Genomic DNA, 15,339 nt, shown 5'->3' with positions numbered 1-15,339 from the left:
AACTCTGAACTAAACAACAAGTATCAGAAGCATCTGAACAAGAAGTAAGTCCTAGAACCTCTGACTCTGAACAACGCTATCTGAAGAATCTATTTAGATCAACATCAGAAGCAAGATTCCAAGGTTCTCCAGAAACACAAATACTCTGATTATGGATTTGCTAATCATGAAAGAGTAACGTTGAAGACAAGTAAAGTTTCTCAAATGGATTTCCTAATTGAGAAAGAGACGTTAATCTCCAATCTCAATAAAGAAAATACTACTTGTGATAAGTAGTCATTTCAAGAAGAAAAAGTCATCCTGCATTAGCTAATTATGTGATGGCGTAACTTCATATCAATATCCACCAGTTTCAACTACTACTTCAACTGATCTATATAAAGGATTGCAAATCAACTTTCAGTAAGACATAAGCCAACAAGCCAAAACTATACTGAAACTTCAACATTCAAGAAAAACTCTCTTGCTCTCAAACATTCACGAAGCTTTTGCTTATTACGTGAAAAACTCTTGTTCTTAATATTGTAATACTTGCTTTCTTAGAAGCACTCTAGTTTACATAAATCCTTCTTCTATTGTTTGTTGATTTCCTCAAGTGACTCTGTGTAGTCTGTATACTTGAGAGGGCTAAGAGATTTTGTATCTTAGACGTTGTTTGTAATCTTTCAAGATTAGTGGATTAAGTCCTTGTTGAAGGCGAAATCACCTTGGCCGGGTGGACTGGAGTAGCTTTGTGTTATAAGCGAACCAGTATAAAATCCTTGTGTGATTTTCATTTTGAAAAACACTTATTTTTCAAAACAATTCAAACCCCCCCTTTCTTGTTTTTCTCACCTTCAATTGGTATCAGAGCTATGGCTCTGTTATTGATTTTCTAATCAAACACTTAACCGTGTAGAGAGATCCAGTACGATAAAAACAAATGGCCCACTCAAATGAAAGAGATTCTTACAATGCCAAGCCTCCTGTTTTTGATGGAGAAAAATTTGATTACTGGAAAGACAGAATCGAAAGTTTCTTTCTGGGTTATGATGCTGACCTCTGGGACATTGTCACAGATGGATACAAACCTCCAGTCTTAAATGGAGCTGAAGTTCCCAGAAGCAAAATGTCAGAAGATCAGAAACGTGTCTTCAAAAATCACCACAAGGCCAGAACAATACTTCTAAATGCTATATCATACAACGAATATGAAAAAATCACCAACAGAGAGACAGCCAAAGATATACTTGACTCTCTGAAGATGACCCATGAAGGAAACTCCCAAGTCAAGGAGACGAAGGCTCTGGCGCTTATCCAGAAATATGAAGCCTTCAAAATGGAAGATGACGAAGCTATAGAGGCTATGTTTTCTAGATTTCAAACTCTTATTGCAGGTCTTAAAGTGTTAGACAAAGGATACACGACTGCAGATCATGTTAAGAAGATAGTCAGAAGTCTGCCAAAGAAATGGAGACCTATGGTTACTGCTCTAAAGCTGTCAAAGGATCTGAACAATATCAGCCTTGAAGAACTTGTTAGTTCTCTCAGAAGCCATGAGATAGAACTAGAGGAGGATGAGCCTCAGAAAAGGAACAAGTCCGTAGCGCTCAAGTCCAGATCTGAAAGACGGAAGACTGACAGAACCAAAGCTCTCCAGGCAGAAACTGAAGATACTGACGATTCTGAACCAGAAGACTCTGATGACGAAGAAGAGTTGTCCCTACTAACCAGAAGAGTCAAGCAACTCTGGAAAAAGAGGAACAACAACTTCAGAAGACCAAGACCCAGAGGGGATCGATCAGAGTCAACTTCAAAAGGTAAAGCTAACAAAGATATTACCTGTTATGAATGTAAAGAAACAGGTCATTACAGAAATGAATGCCCCAAGTTGAAGAAGGACAACCCTAGGAAAGAAAGCTTCAAGAAAAACACCTTCAGAACAAAGAAAGGACTGATGGCTACCTGGGATGACAGTGAATCTGGATCATCAGAATCTGACTCTGATGAACAAGCCAACGTAGCACTTATGGCTACCACATCCAGCTGTTCAGACGAAGAATCTGAAGAGCTATTTTCTGAACTTTCTAGATCTGACTTAGAATCATGTTTGTCAGAAACTCTTACTTCTTATCAGAAATTAAAACAAAAGTTTAAAAACGTTAAAGGCTGTCTTAAAGCAAAATTTGAAGAGTGTAGTGAACTTGAGATAACAATTCTATCACAAGAAGATACCATCAAATCTTTAATGTTAGAAAGAGATGAAGCAAAAATAAAATTAGAAGAAACGTTATCTCAAGCACCACAAATTTCAAATAAAATTATTTACAAATATGAAGAAGCCTTTCAAGAATTTCTGAAGAATGGAATAGATAGGAGTATTATGGCATCCATGATTTATGGAGTAAGTCAGAACAATAAAAGGGGAATTGGGTATGATCCTAATGAAGATAAAACCTCTGCAAGTGATAAAATTAAATCTCCTTTTTCATATCACTACACACACACACAAGAACACAAATTTAAAAATGCTAGAAGACCCAAAGTTGTAAGAAACTCTGGGAAAACTAATCTAAAAGGACCCAAGAGATTCTGGGTACCGAAAGATAAGATTATCTATGTTGCAGATATCCTATGCAGCAAAGTTCAGACACCAGTCATGGTACCTGGACTCTGGATGCTCGCGACACATGACGGGAAGAAAGTCTATGTTCCAAAGTCTGGAACTTAAAGACGCTGGATTTGTAGGCTTCGGAGGTGATCAGAAAGGAAGGATCAGAGGCTCCGGAACTATTGGTAATGGTACTCTTCCCTCTATATCTGATGTTCTTTATGTAGAAGGATTAATGCATAACTTGTTATCCATAAGTCAATTAAGTGATAACGGTTATGATGTAATCTTCAATCAAAAAACATGTAAAGCCATTAATCAGAACGATGGCTCTGTCCTTTTCACAGGCAAGAGGAAAAACAACATTTACAAAATAAATCTTTCTGATTTAAAAGATCAAAATGTTAAATGTCTAATGTCAGTTCACGAAGAGCAATGGGTATGGCATAGACGCTTGGGCCACATTAGCATGAGGAAACTTTCTCAGCTAACTAAGCTTGAGTTAGTCAGAGGCCTACCAAAACTGAAGTTTTCTTCAGATGCTCTGTGTGAAGCTTATCAGAAAGGAAAATTTTCAAAAACATCTTTTAAAAAGAAAAATGTTGTTTCTACCTCTAAGCCTCTGGAACTTCTTCACATTGACTTATTTGGTCCTGTGAAAACGGCATCAGTTAATGGAAAGAAGTATGGACTAGTCATTGTTGATGATTACAGTCGCTGGACATGGGTAAAATTCCTAAAGCACAAGAGTGAGTCTCACTCTGTATTCACCAGTTTCTGTTCCAAAGTGCAAAAAGAATTTGACTCTAAAATTGTTAGAGTCAGAAGTGATCATGGTGGAGAATTTGAAAACAAAGATTTTGAAGAATTATTTGATTCTAATGGAATATCCCATGATTTCTCCTGCCCTAGAACTCCACAACAAAATGGAGTTGTAGAGAGGAAGAATAGGACACTCCAAGAGATGGCCAGAACCATGATCAATGAAACTAATGTAGCAAAGCACTTTTGGGCAGAAGCTGTAAATACAGCGTGTTACATTCAGAATAGAATCTCTATAAGACCTATTCTAGAAAAGACTCCCTATGAACTGTGTAAAGGAAGAAAACCCAACATCTCATATTTTCATCCTTTTGGATGCTCTTGTTTTATATTAAATACTAAAGAACATCTGAACAAGTTTGATTCCAAAGCACAGAAAGATATTATGTTAGGATACTCAGAACGCTCTAAAGGCTATAGAGTATACAACACAGAAACCAAAATTGTGGAGGAATCAATTCATGTCAGATTTGATGATAAGCTTGACCCTGAAAAGTCAAAGCTAGTTGAAAAGTTTGCAGATTTGGAAATCACTCTTGTAGAATCTGAGAAAACTCCAGAAGCAACTGTCACTCAAGACTCTGAAGAAATTAAATCTCCAGAAATTCCAAGGAAAGTTAAAAGTCGTATTAACGTATCTGAAGAGTTGATTTTGGGAAACAAAGATGAACCTGTTAGAACCAGATCTACCTTCAGAACTTCTGAAGATATTCCTCTGGGACTAGTGTCTCTGATTGAGCCTACGTCCTGTGATGAAGCTCTTCAAGATAACGATTGGGTGGCAGCTATGCAAGAAGAATTAGATCAATTCTCCAAGAATGATGTCTGGGATCTCGTTCCTAAACCCAGAGGCACTCATGTCATTGGAACCAGATGGGTTTTCAGAAACAAGCTGAACGAGAAAGGAGAAGTTGTCAGAAACAAAGCACGACTGGTAGCTCAAGGTTATAGTCAACAAGAAGGTATTGATTATAACGAAACTTTTGCTCCAGTCGCGAGGTTAGAATCTATTCGTCTTCTTGTATCTTTTGCTATTAATCATTCTATCAAATTATATCAAATGGATGTCAAGAGTGCATTTCTTAATGGTTATATTTCAGAAGAAGTGTATGTCAATCAACCTCCAGGCTTTGAAAACTCAACTTTTCCAGAACATGTTTTTAAACTTAAGAAATCCTTATATGGACTCAAACAAGCTCCCAGAGCTTGGTATGAACGATTAAGTAATTTTCTTCTGGAACAAAATTTTATCAGAGGGAAAGTTGATTCTACACTCTTCTGTAAAAACCTTAATAATGATCTCATGATATGCCAAATTTATGTTGATGATATTATTTTTGGTTCTGCTAATATCTCTGTTTGCCAAGAATTTTCTAAGTTAATGCAGGCAGAATTTGAGATGAGTTTAATGCAAGAACTAAAGTTCTTTCGGGGAATTCAAATTAATCAAACTCCAGAAGTCACGTACGTCCATCAAAGTAAATATATTAAAGACGTTCTGAAGAAGTTTGACATGACTGAATGCAACTCTGCAAAAACTCCCATGCACCCAACTTGCATTCTGGAGAAGGAAGAGGTAAGCAACAAGGTTTGTCAGAAGCTCTATCGAGGTATGATAGGCTCTCTTCTCTATCTGACTGCTACTCGTCCTGATATTCTCTTTAGTGTCTGTCTTTGTGCCAGATTCCAATCAGATCCTAGAGAATCTCATTTAACAGCAGTTAAAAGAATTCTTAAGTATCTGAAAGGAACTCCTAACCTGGGCCTGATGTATGAGAAAACATCAGAGTATAGACTCTCGGGTTATTGTGATGCAGATTATGCAGGAGATAGAATAGAACGAAAAAGCACATCTGGAAATTGCCAGCTTCTGGGAAACAATCTAATCTCCTGGGCTAGCAAAAGACAGTCAACAATTGCTCTATCAACTGCAGAAGCAGAATACATCTCAGCATCACTGTGCACAACTCAGATGCTCTGGATGAAGCATCAGCTAGAAGATCTTCAGATATTTGAGAGTAACATTCCTATCTTTTGTGATAATACGGCTGCTATTTGTTTAAGTAAGAATCCCATTCTACATTCCAGAGCCAAACACATAGAAATAAAACATCATTTTATCAGAGACTATGTTCAGAAAGGGATAGTAACATTGAAGTTCATTGATACAGAACATCAATGGGCAGATATCTTTACTAAGCCTCTAGCTGAAGATAGATTTCTTTTTATCTTAGAAAATCTGAACATTAAAAATTGCCCTGAGTGAAAAATGGCTCTGAAAAATGTAAAATGTGAATCTGATGTAAACAAATGTACTTCTGCCTCTGACTCTGATACTTCTACCAAAGTTAAGAAGATATCTGAGTTAGAAATCTTCAGAAACCAACCCTTTGGTATTCCTGAAGATCAGATACATCAACACGTGGAACTTCAAACGTCTAACCCTAGAACTTCTAGACAGCTGTCAAAAGAAATCAAAGGTCAGAACGTTTGAAATCTCCTAGAGCAGTGTACGTACTGTTGGGATTAGACATTCATTTATTAGCTGTAATCATTTTTCCCCCCAAACGTGCTATTTTGATTTTTGTGCTAACGCTGGAATGTGTGTCGTTTTGCATGTTTTTACTTAGAGTATATAAACACTTTCTCTCACTTTTCACACTTATCACTCTCACTCACTCTAAAACCCTAAACCCTCTTTCGAAGCATTCTCTGCAAGTTCTTCATCAATCTTCATCTTCTTCTTCATGGATGCTCAACAACAAGAAGTTTTTAACTTCTCTCAACAGATGGAATCAAGTTCTAATCCCCAAACCTCAAACATTCAAACTCCAACTGTTACCGGCGTCACCGTCACCCCTGTCTACAAAGAACCTCACGTTCTTGACCGTGAACGCCACATAAACCTTTCAACTCCCTTTGAAGGTTTGGACGTCTTGTGTGAATCGCTGGTTGATTTCAACAACCTAAGAAGAAATGGCGTTGATCTAACTGGAGAACTGCGTCAACAAGGGTGGGAGAACTATTTCCAAAGGTTGTATGGTCCAATCTACCCTCTTTTGGTCAAAGAGTTCTGGAGACATGCAGATGCAGATGACAACTTCATTGTCTCATTTGTTCTGGGAGTGAAGATAGTTATCACAGAAGCGTCTATTGCTTCCTTGTTGAATATGGAGCAAAGTGGAGGAAAAAGGATTTACAACATTCCTCCTAGGTCTAAGCGCATCACTGAAGTCATCAACCCAACTATCTTCAAACCAAATGTTGAAGGAAACCCCTCTAAGAACAAGGAGCTACACCAGAACCTCAGAGTGTGGCTGAAGATTATTCTGGGAACTATCCACCATCGTCCAGCCTCCAACTCTTCTGATTACATTAATGCAGACCAGAAATGCATTTTGTACTGCATCCAGAAGGGTGTGAAGATCAACCTCCCTGCTCTCCTCTTCAGATATCTGAGAGATTCAGTCAGAGAAACCAGGAATAACATGAAGCCCAGATCCTACATTCCTCTGGGAAGATTGCTCTCTGACGTCTTCATTGAGCATGGACTGGTAGATGAGCTGGAAAAGACCAAGTTGATGGATGATCTGGCAATTGATGTGGGGAAGCCTCTGAATGCCAGAAACCTAAAGAGTATGGGGATAATCAAGGAAATACAAGTCAAGCCAACTCTGGACACATCTTGGGATTCTTTGAAAGATCAGAGGAAGATGCCTCATGGCCTGGCCAGATTCTTCAAAAACGAACCCAGAGATGCTGTTGCCCTCTACCTTCATCGTCTGCTGGAAGAAGGTATTGATGTCTCTGATTTCAGCCTCGATGACTGTCTGGACTCTGAAGAAGATTTAGTCAGATACAAGAGAGGTATTTCTGAGAAGAAGATAGCACCACCAGCAAAGAAAGCCAGATTTGAAGGAGCTTCTGGAAGTGGATCTTCAGCTCCTCTGCAATTTTCTACTGGTAAGTCTGTTCCTCCTGCTACCTCTGAATTTATGATGGCTTCCTCTAACCCTCTCTCTTCACAACCCATTTATACCACCTCTGACATTACACCCTCAATCACTAGAACCTCCCAACCTACACCAGTTCTAAACATAGCCAGAACTTTCATTCCTCCCTCTGAACCTCAACAAACCCACCAAAGCACTTCATCTTCATCATCCTCAATGCCAGAATCACCACCTTATGTTTCTGTCTCTTCTGACCATGCATTTTCTGACCCTGAATCCCCAACTATAGCCACACTTTACGCTCATAGACTTGCTTCACAACAAACACAAACCACAGAACCTGAAATAACTTCATCACTACAACAAACAACCACCATACCTTCTGAAAACCAACCCTCTGACCATCCCACTTCTGATATCAACCCACCAATCCTTCCCGCTGTCCCAGAACCAGAATCCGAACCTTTAGATTTAAACCCACTTTATGCTTCATCCCCCAGTCTTCAACCAGAAGCAGAATCTGAACCCCAACCTGAGTCAGAATCTGAACCTCAAACCTTGAATCTCAGCCCTCCACCTCCTACCTCTGAACCAGAACCTGAACCTGAACTTTCTAAACCTACCCTTAAGGAAGCCATTATGATGATTGCAGAGGCTTCAGTTCAAAAGATCGATTCTCTGGTCGCTAACTCTGAAATCAGTGATGATCCTCAATCTGTAAGGACACACTGGAACAGAGTCATTGGCTGGATGACATCTGAGTCTTTTAGGCTGAAGAGTGTCTCTGAACAAGTCAGAAATGACTACATCAGAGATGCTGAGGCAAGACTGTTGGTGTAAGCCCTAGAGGCCAATACTTTTGGTACTTGTATCGAATTATTTATTAATAATAAAAGGCTTTTTCTTTATTACGTTTGTTTAATAAAGTCCCTAGAATAGTTAGTCTGTTTAATGTATCAAGTATGACTTAATCATGAGGTCACATTAAACATAAGGACATTATTCTTAAAGTATCCGTAGTCGAGCTTTAGTGTGAAGTGGGATAACATTAAAGCATTAAGACTATTATGTTTGTAGACTGATGATCATATCTCATGGATCATGGATAAAGAGTTATCAAGTCTTAAACATAGGTATGAATATTAGGAGTAATATTTATACCGGATTGACCCGCTATGAGAATACTATATAGAAAGTTATGCAAGGTGTCATAAGTTATTCTCATGGTGATAATAGTGTATTCCACTCTTCGACCTGAAACCACTATGGATCCTAGATGTAGAGTCGAGTGCTTTATTGCTGATCCAACGTTGTCCGTAACTGGATAACCATAAAGACAGTTAATGGGTACTCCACAAAGCATGCTGGGGGACATGAGTGTCCTAGATGGAATTTGCCCATCCTGCGTAACAGGATAAATGTCTATGGGCCCAATATTGAACTAGACAAGGATGACACGGTCTATACCTTGTGTTCAATATAGACATAAGGGCAAAAGGGTAATTATACACATAAGTATTATCACAGAAGGAATTGTCAGATCACATGACATTTTCGTGTCTTGGGTAGCAGTGATGTGTTGCTAGATACCGCTCACTGTTTATTATGTTAAATACATGATTTGATATAATTGCCAACGCCGCGAAAACCTACAGGGTCACACACAAAGGACGGATTGATGAGAGATAGAGTAATTAAGGAATACTGTAAGGTACGGTGTCCTTAAGTGAGTTATGGAACATCGTAAGGTACGGTGTACTTGAGTAGAATACGAAATATGGTAAGGTACCATGGGCTTAAGTGATTTTGGGCATATTATAAGATATGGGCCAAAATACACTTAAGTGGGCTTTTAGCTTGAAGCCCACACAAGTGGTTCTATAAATAGAACCCTTGTGCAGAAGCAAATTTTTGCGGTTGCATTATTTTCGTTTTCTATCACTCTCTCCCTCTCTCACTCAAAGCCTTCACTCGTACCAGCTAGCACTGAGATTGAAGGAACCCGTTCGTGTGGACTGAGTAGAGACGTTGTCATCGTTCAACGTTCGTGATCGCTTCGTGGATTTGCATCAAAGGTTTTGATCGTCACAAGAGATCTGCACCAAAGGTTCAACCGTCACAAGAGGTAAATATTCTATCACTGATCATGACCATTCGTAAGGATCTCTAAAGGAGAAATTTTTAATTTCCGCTGCGCTTTGGAACAGAGTCATTGGCTGGATGACATCTGAGTCTTTTAGGCTGAAGAGTGTCTCTGAACAAGTCAGAAATGACTACATCAGAGATGCTGAGGCAAGACTCCAGGAGAGACTTGCCAGAGAAGCTGAAGCCAGAAGGCTTGAGGAAGAAAGGTTGGCCAGAGAAGCAGAAGAAGCAAAAAGGTTAGAAGAAGAACGACTTGCTAAAGAAGCTGAACTCCTAAGGCAAAAGGAAGCTGAAGCAAAGGCTCTGGCAGATGCAGAAGCTCAGGCTGCTGCTGAAGCTGAAGCTCAGCAGGCTCTGACTCTGGGGGAGTCCTCCTCTGTGATCCCTATGGTTCTTGAGACTCTGAAAGAACTCAAGAAAGATCAGAATGAACTCCGAGCCAGAATGGACAAGCAAGATACTGTCAACGACAACATCCAGAACATGCTTGCTATGCTGCTTCAGAGAATGCCTCCGCCTCCGAACCCTTAGGCACTTAGGAGTTATTTGTTTTTACTTGCCTATTGTTTTTGCTTCTGTCTTCTTTTGGATCTGATGTTTTTCTTGTTCTTTTGACTCTGATGTTTTGTTTGTTGCCTTTGTGCTTCTATCTATGAATTTTTCAAGTTTCTCTTTATTTATTTTCTCTTTATTTATTTTCTCTTTACTTATTTCTTTTACTATGTCCTTTTGATTCTGACAAAAAGGGGGAGAAAGTAATTATTAGCTCTGATGAAAATATTGTCTAAAACCATTAAGCATTCTGCAACATTTTTTTTTATATATAAACAAAATTATCTAACTTGGACTTAAGAAATTGCAGAAATTCTCAGAAACCTCTTTACTTAAGAAACTCTGGTAAGAACTTAAGAACTTCTGAACTCCCTAGCATTATCTCAGGGGGAGCTTCTGTCTATCTGATCTAATTTTATTCATGTTTCATCTGCTAATTAAAGTTGTTTTGTCATCATCAAAAAGGGGGAGATTGTAAGAACAAAAATTGTGATACAACAGATTCCTTGATTTTGATGATAACAAAGGATGAAACCAAAAATGGCACCCTAACGAAAAGTTTCTAAGTGTGCAGGACTCTGATGACATCATCAGATACAATACCAGATCAGAAGCATATTATCAAATGATCAGAAGCTCTGAAGTTAAAACAAGTTCAAGAAAGTCTAACTCTGAACTAAACAACAAGTATCAGAAGCATCTGAACAAGAAGTAAGTCCTAGAACCTCTGACTCTGAACAACGCTATCTGAAGAATCTATTTAGATCAACATCAGAAGCAAGATTCCAAGGTTCTCCAGAAACACAAATACTCTGATTATGGATTTGCTAATCATGAAAGAGTAACGTTGAAGACAAGTAAAGTTTCTCAAATGGATTTCCTAATTGAGAAAGAGACGTTAATCTCCAATCTCAATAAAGAAAATACTACTTGTGGTAAGTAGTCATTTCAAGAAGAAAAAGTCATCCTGCATTAGCTAATTATGTGATGGCGTAACTTCATATCAATATCCACCAGTTTCAACTACTACTTCAACTGATCTATATAAAGGATTGCAAATCAACTTTCAGTAAGACATAAGCCAACAAGCCAAAACTATACTGAAACTTCAACATTCAAGAAAAACTCTCTTGCTCTCAAACATTCACGAAGCTTTTGCTTATTACGTGAAAAACTCTTGTTCTTAATATTGTAATACTTGCTTTCTTAGAAGCACTCTAGTTTACATAAATCCTTCTTCTATTGTTTGTTGATTTCCTCAAGTGACTCTGTGTAGTCTGTATACTTGAGAGGGCTAAGAGATTTTGTATCTTAGACGTTGTTTGTAATCTTTCAAGATTAGTGGATTAAGTCCTTGTTGAAGGCGAAATCACCTTGGCCGGGTGGACTGGAGTAGCTTTGTGTTATAAGCGAACCAGTATAAAATCCTTGTGTGATTTTCATTTTGAAAAGCACTTATTTTTCAAAACAATTCAAACCCCCCCTTTCTTGTTTTTCTCACCTTCAATAATATTTTCAAAGAACTTCAACCTAATGGTCGAAATCTCCAGCTAACACTCACCCTAAGTGCTCTCAGTCTTCAAGTCATAGGAAACGTGGAAAAAGACGTTTCTCAGCTAGAGAGAAATCAGGGTCAATAGGATAAACTAACGTCTCCCTAAGAAAAATGGATTCAACGGTCCACCACAGACTAAGTGGGCAGTTATCATTTCTAAGGAAATTCTAGGATCAATTGCCTCTACAAAAACCTCATCCCTATATGGTATGATATATATCATAACACACTCAGAATATCGCATAAACACATAACTTCTTACTCCGTTCGTGTGGACCGAGTAGAGGCGTTGTCACCATTCAATGTTCGTGATCACTCCTTCAATATGCATCAAGGGTTTCAATCGCCACAAGAGGTAACGATTTTATCACTGATCGTGCCCATTCGTAAGGATCACTAAAGGAGAAATTGTTTAATTTCCGTTGCGTTTTGGATTGCTATTCTCCTTCAACTAAGGGATTATGGGATGAACTACTCAATGAGATATTATGATCATATCATACCACACCTCACTCAACTACCAAGGAGACTCCTTTCACCATGGTATATTGGATGGACGATATGATACCCATAGAGATTGACGCACCCTCGGGATACCACTCCCAATTCAACCAATATGTGAAGAATGCAAAGCTGAAATGCGTCACAAAATTGGTTGATGAGATAAGAGACGGAACCCACATCCGAGAATTCACCACCAAGCATAAGGCTACTAGAAGACACAACTCCAAGGTAAGGCTAAAAGAAATGCAAAAAAGTGACTTGGTGTTGAGACAAGTGGTTTTGCCAACATAGTAGGGAAAGTTTCACCCCAACTTGGAGAGACCCTACCATATATTCTAGAAGCTCCCACATGAAGTATACAAGCGAGAAGAGTTAGATGGACGTCTAATACCCAAAACATGGAACTTTATCCATTTAAAATATTATTACAGATAGACTATTTTTAATTTTTTTAGGGGGCGCGTTGCTCACCTATTTATGAACCTTTGAATGTTTATGAGCGGGGAGGAAATTTTGGTTACAATATCATGTATGCTAGATTTCCATGAGAAGATCTTTGTCGCCTTAAAAGGCTATACAAAAATGTTAGACTTCCATGAGAAGATCTTTGTCGCCTCTTAAGGTTATACGAATACGATGTCTAAAACTTTGTTTTGCACGTTATTAGTCAAGAGTAAAAAAACACTTTTATCGTTTTGATTATATGGAACCTTGTTTTGCATGTTATTAATAAATCAACATATTCCTTCTTCATATCCTTTTGTACTAGTTCCATGTAGTACATTTCAGCATGCAGGGGACAACACGTTTTGATTCAAACACGTTACGCAGATAGGCGAGCAACGTGTAAACTACAGTCGTCCGACAACTTTTTCGATTTTCCAGCTCAACTAGTGCTTCCAACTTCAATATCATGTCATGTTCTCCCTAATGTTGAGATCCTTCCCTCCTTCTGTATATTTTGGCTCTAAGGCCTGCTTGGAAATGAGGTTGAATTGCAACTGCTTTCATGTCGTGCCATTATTTATCACCAGAGTAGTCCTACACAAGTAACAAACACATAAAACTCACAAAAGAGAGTAGGGGTGTTCAAAACCAAACCAACCCAATAGAAAACCGCAAACCAAACCAAACCAAACCAAAATCGCAAAAAACCGCATTTGGTTCGGATTCGTTTGGGTCATTTTTTAATAAAACCGCACAGTTTGGTTTGGTTTGCGGTTTGTATTTTGCAAACCGAACTAAACTAAACCAAAACACATTATGTTACAACCCAAAGTTCACTCATCCCACATCCAACCCAAACCTCAAACCTAGTATGCCTTAACCTTACAATTACAAACATTTTCTCTTAATCACACTTAGGGTTTCAATTTTATCCTTCTTAAATCTCTCATAGTAGTATCACACATTCTTCTCGTATTCTTTTCCATGTAGGTCTCGCATATTCTACTCTAATAAGTCCTCTATTATGTTCTTTCTTTTTTATCTTTTATGTTACTATTTTCTCTTCCAATTACGTTTTTATTGCACTTTTCTTCTCAATCTCGCATCTCTTATGTTCTTTTTTTCATCTTCTCTAATCTCTCATCTCATATGTTTTTTTTATGTTTTATTATAATGTCTTTGATATTATTTTATGCTACTATTTATATTTGTCTTTTATTCCACTTTTGTCTAATCTGGTTTTTTGTATATTAAATGAAACGTTTTTGTCTAACTATGATGAATTTTGATGTTATTTAGTAATATATGAATGACTAAACACAAAGTTATATCGTTATTTATAGGAGTATATATGGCTCAATAAAAATATTATAAAAAACCAAACCAACCGAACCAACTCAAACCGCATTGATTTGGTTTGGTTTGGTTTGGTTTTATTTCTAAAACTCAACCGAACCAAACTGAACCACATGCTTTTTTCTCTTGCGGTTCGGGTGATTTTTATCGCAAAAACCGTCCAAACCGCACCGCGAACACCCCTAAAAGCGAGCACCTAGTGTGCTCCACGTTAATTAAGCTTAAAAACAGTAAAAAACATATATATTAATTTAGCCTAATAAAGCTTGCTAACTCAAAATAAAATCAAGTAGTAAAGGCTTAGATATCTCACAAATTTGTGAGTTCTTACTCTCTCTACATTCAAACTCTTTCAAAACTATGTTGGCACACAATTACAAGTCAAAATAAAATCAAAAGAGTGAGTTATCACTCTTTCTGCATTCTGACTTTGGTGGAGAATCCAAGCCTTTTATTAGGTTTCTTAATGAGCAAGGCATTATGCATAGGTTAACCAACCCACACACTTCACTCAAAATGGAACGGTAGAAAGAAATCGAATGCAAATAAGGGATATAGGCCTCACATTAATAGGGCATGCTTATATGCCAATAACATTTTGGGATCATATTTTCACTACAACAGTCTACTTGATGAACATGTTTCCTACAAATGCATTGCCAAGTTACGTATCACCATTCTCTGTAATGTATCACATGCAACCCTACTATATGTCACTAAAAATATTTGGATGTGCTTATTGTCCTCAATTGAGGCCATATAACCAACATGTGTTACATTTTAGGAGCTCAAAATGTATCTACCTACACATAAAGGTCACAAGTGCATCAATGTGGAAGACATGATTTTCATTTCTAAAAGTGTTGTCTTCAATGAAGATGAATTCCCTTTCAATACTAAATTCAATGTTTATGGTCAATCTCAAGATCTATAAAGCTTATTGGTGCATAGATCTCTCTTTCCTATAACAATATTTCAAACCATAATGTTCCCAATGCCAGTCCCACATAACTGTCCTATAGGCCAAAATGGACCACACAATGAGATAGTTTCATATAGTCCAAGTCCTTAAGTTAATACAATTAGTCCTAACATTACTTCACCTACTACACTTATTCAAAACCCCATTTCATAACAAACTAAAACATTAATCATGAACCAATATCTATGTAGTCACATATACCAAATAGTCCTTCTTCAAAGTCAAGTACTAAAACTTTGTCCACTGGTTTGATGCTTGAACCTTCACATGTGTTTGATATTCACCTACCATAGTCCAAAACATATGTATATAACCTAATTGTTGGGCCTAATCCTACTTCTTTTCAAGCTTCACATTACTTGCAGAACAAGTCATCTCCATGTAGTACCACAAATCTCATGTTAGCTCCTCGTGTCCTATCAATTTCCACAAA

Source organism: Lathyrus oleraceus, chromosome 3 (genome assembly GCF_024323335.1).
Source record: "Lathyrus oleraceus cultivar Zhongwan6 chromosome 3, CAAS_Psat_ZW6_1.0, whole genome shotgun sequence".
NCBI lineage: Eukaryota > Viridiplantae > Streptophyta > Magnoliopsida > Fabales > Fabaceae > Lathyrus > Lathyrus oleraceus.
The sequence above is the reverse complement of the archived record's forward strand: the minus strand, read 5'-3'. Positions refer to the sequence as shown.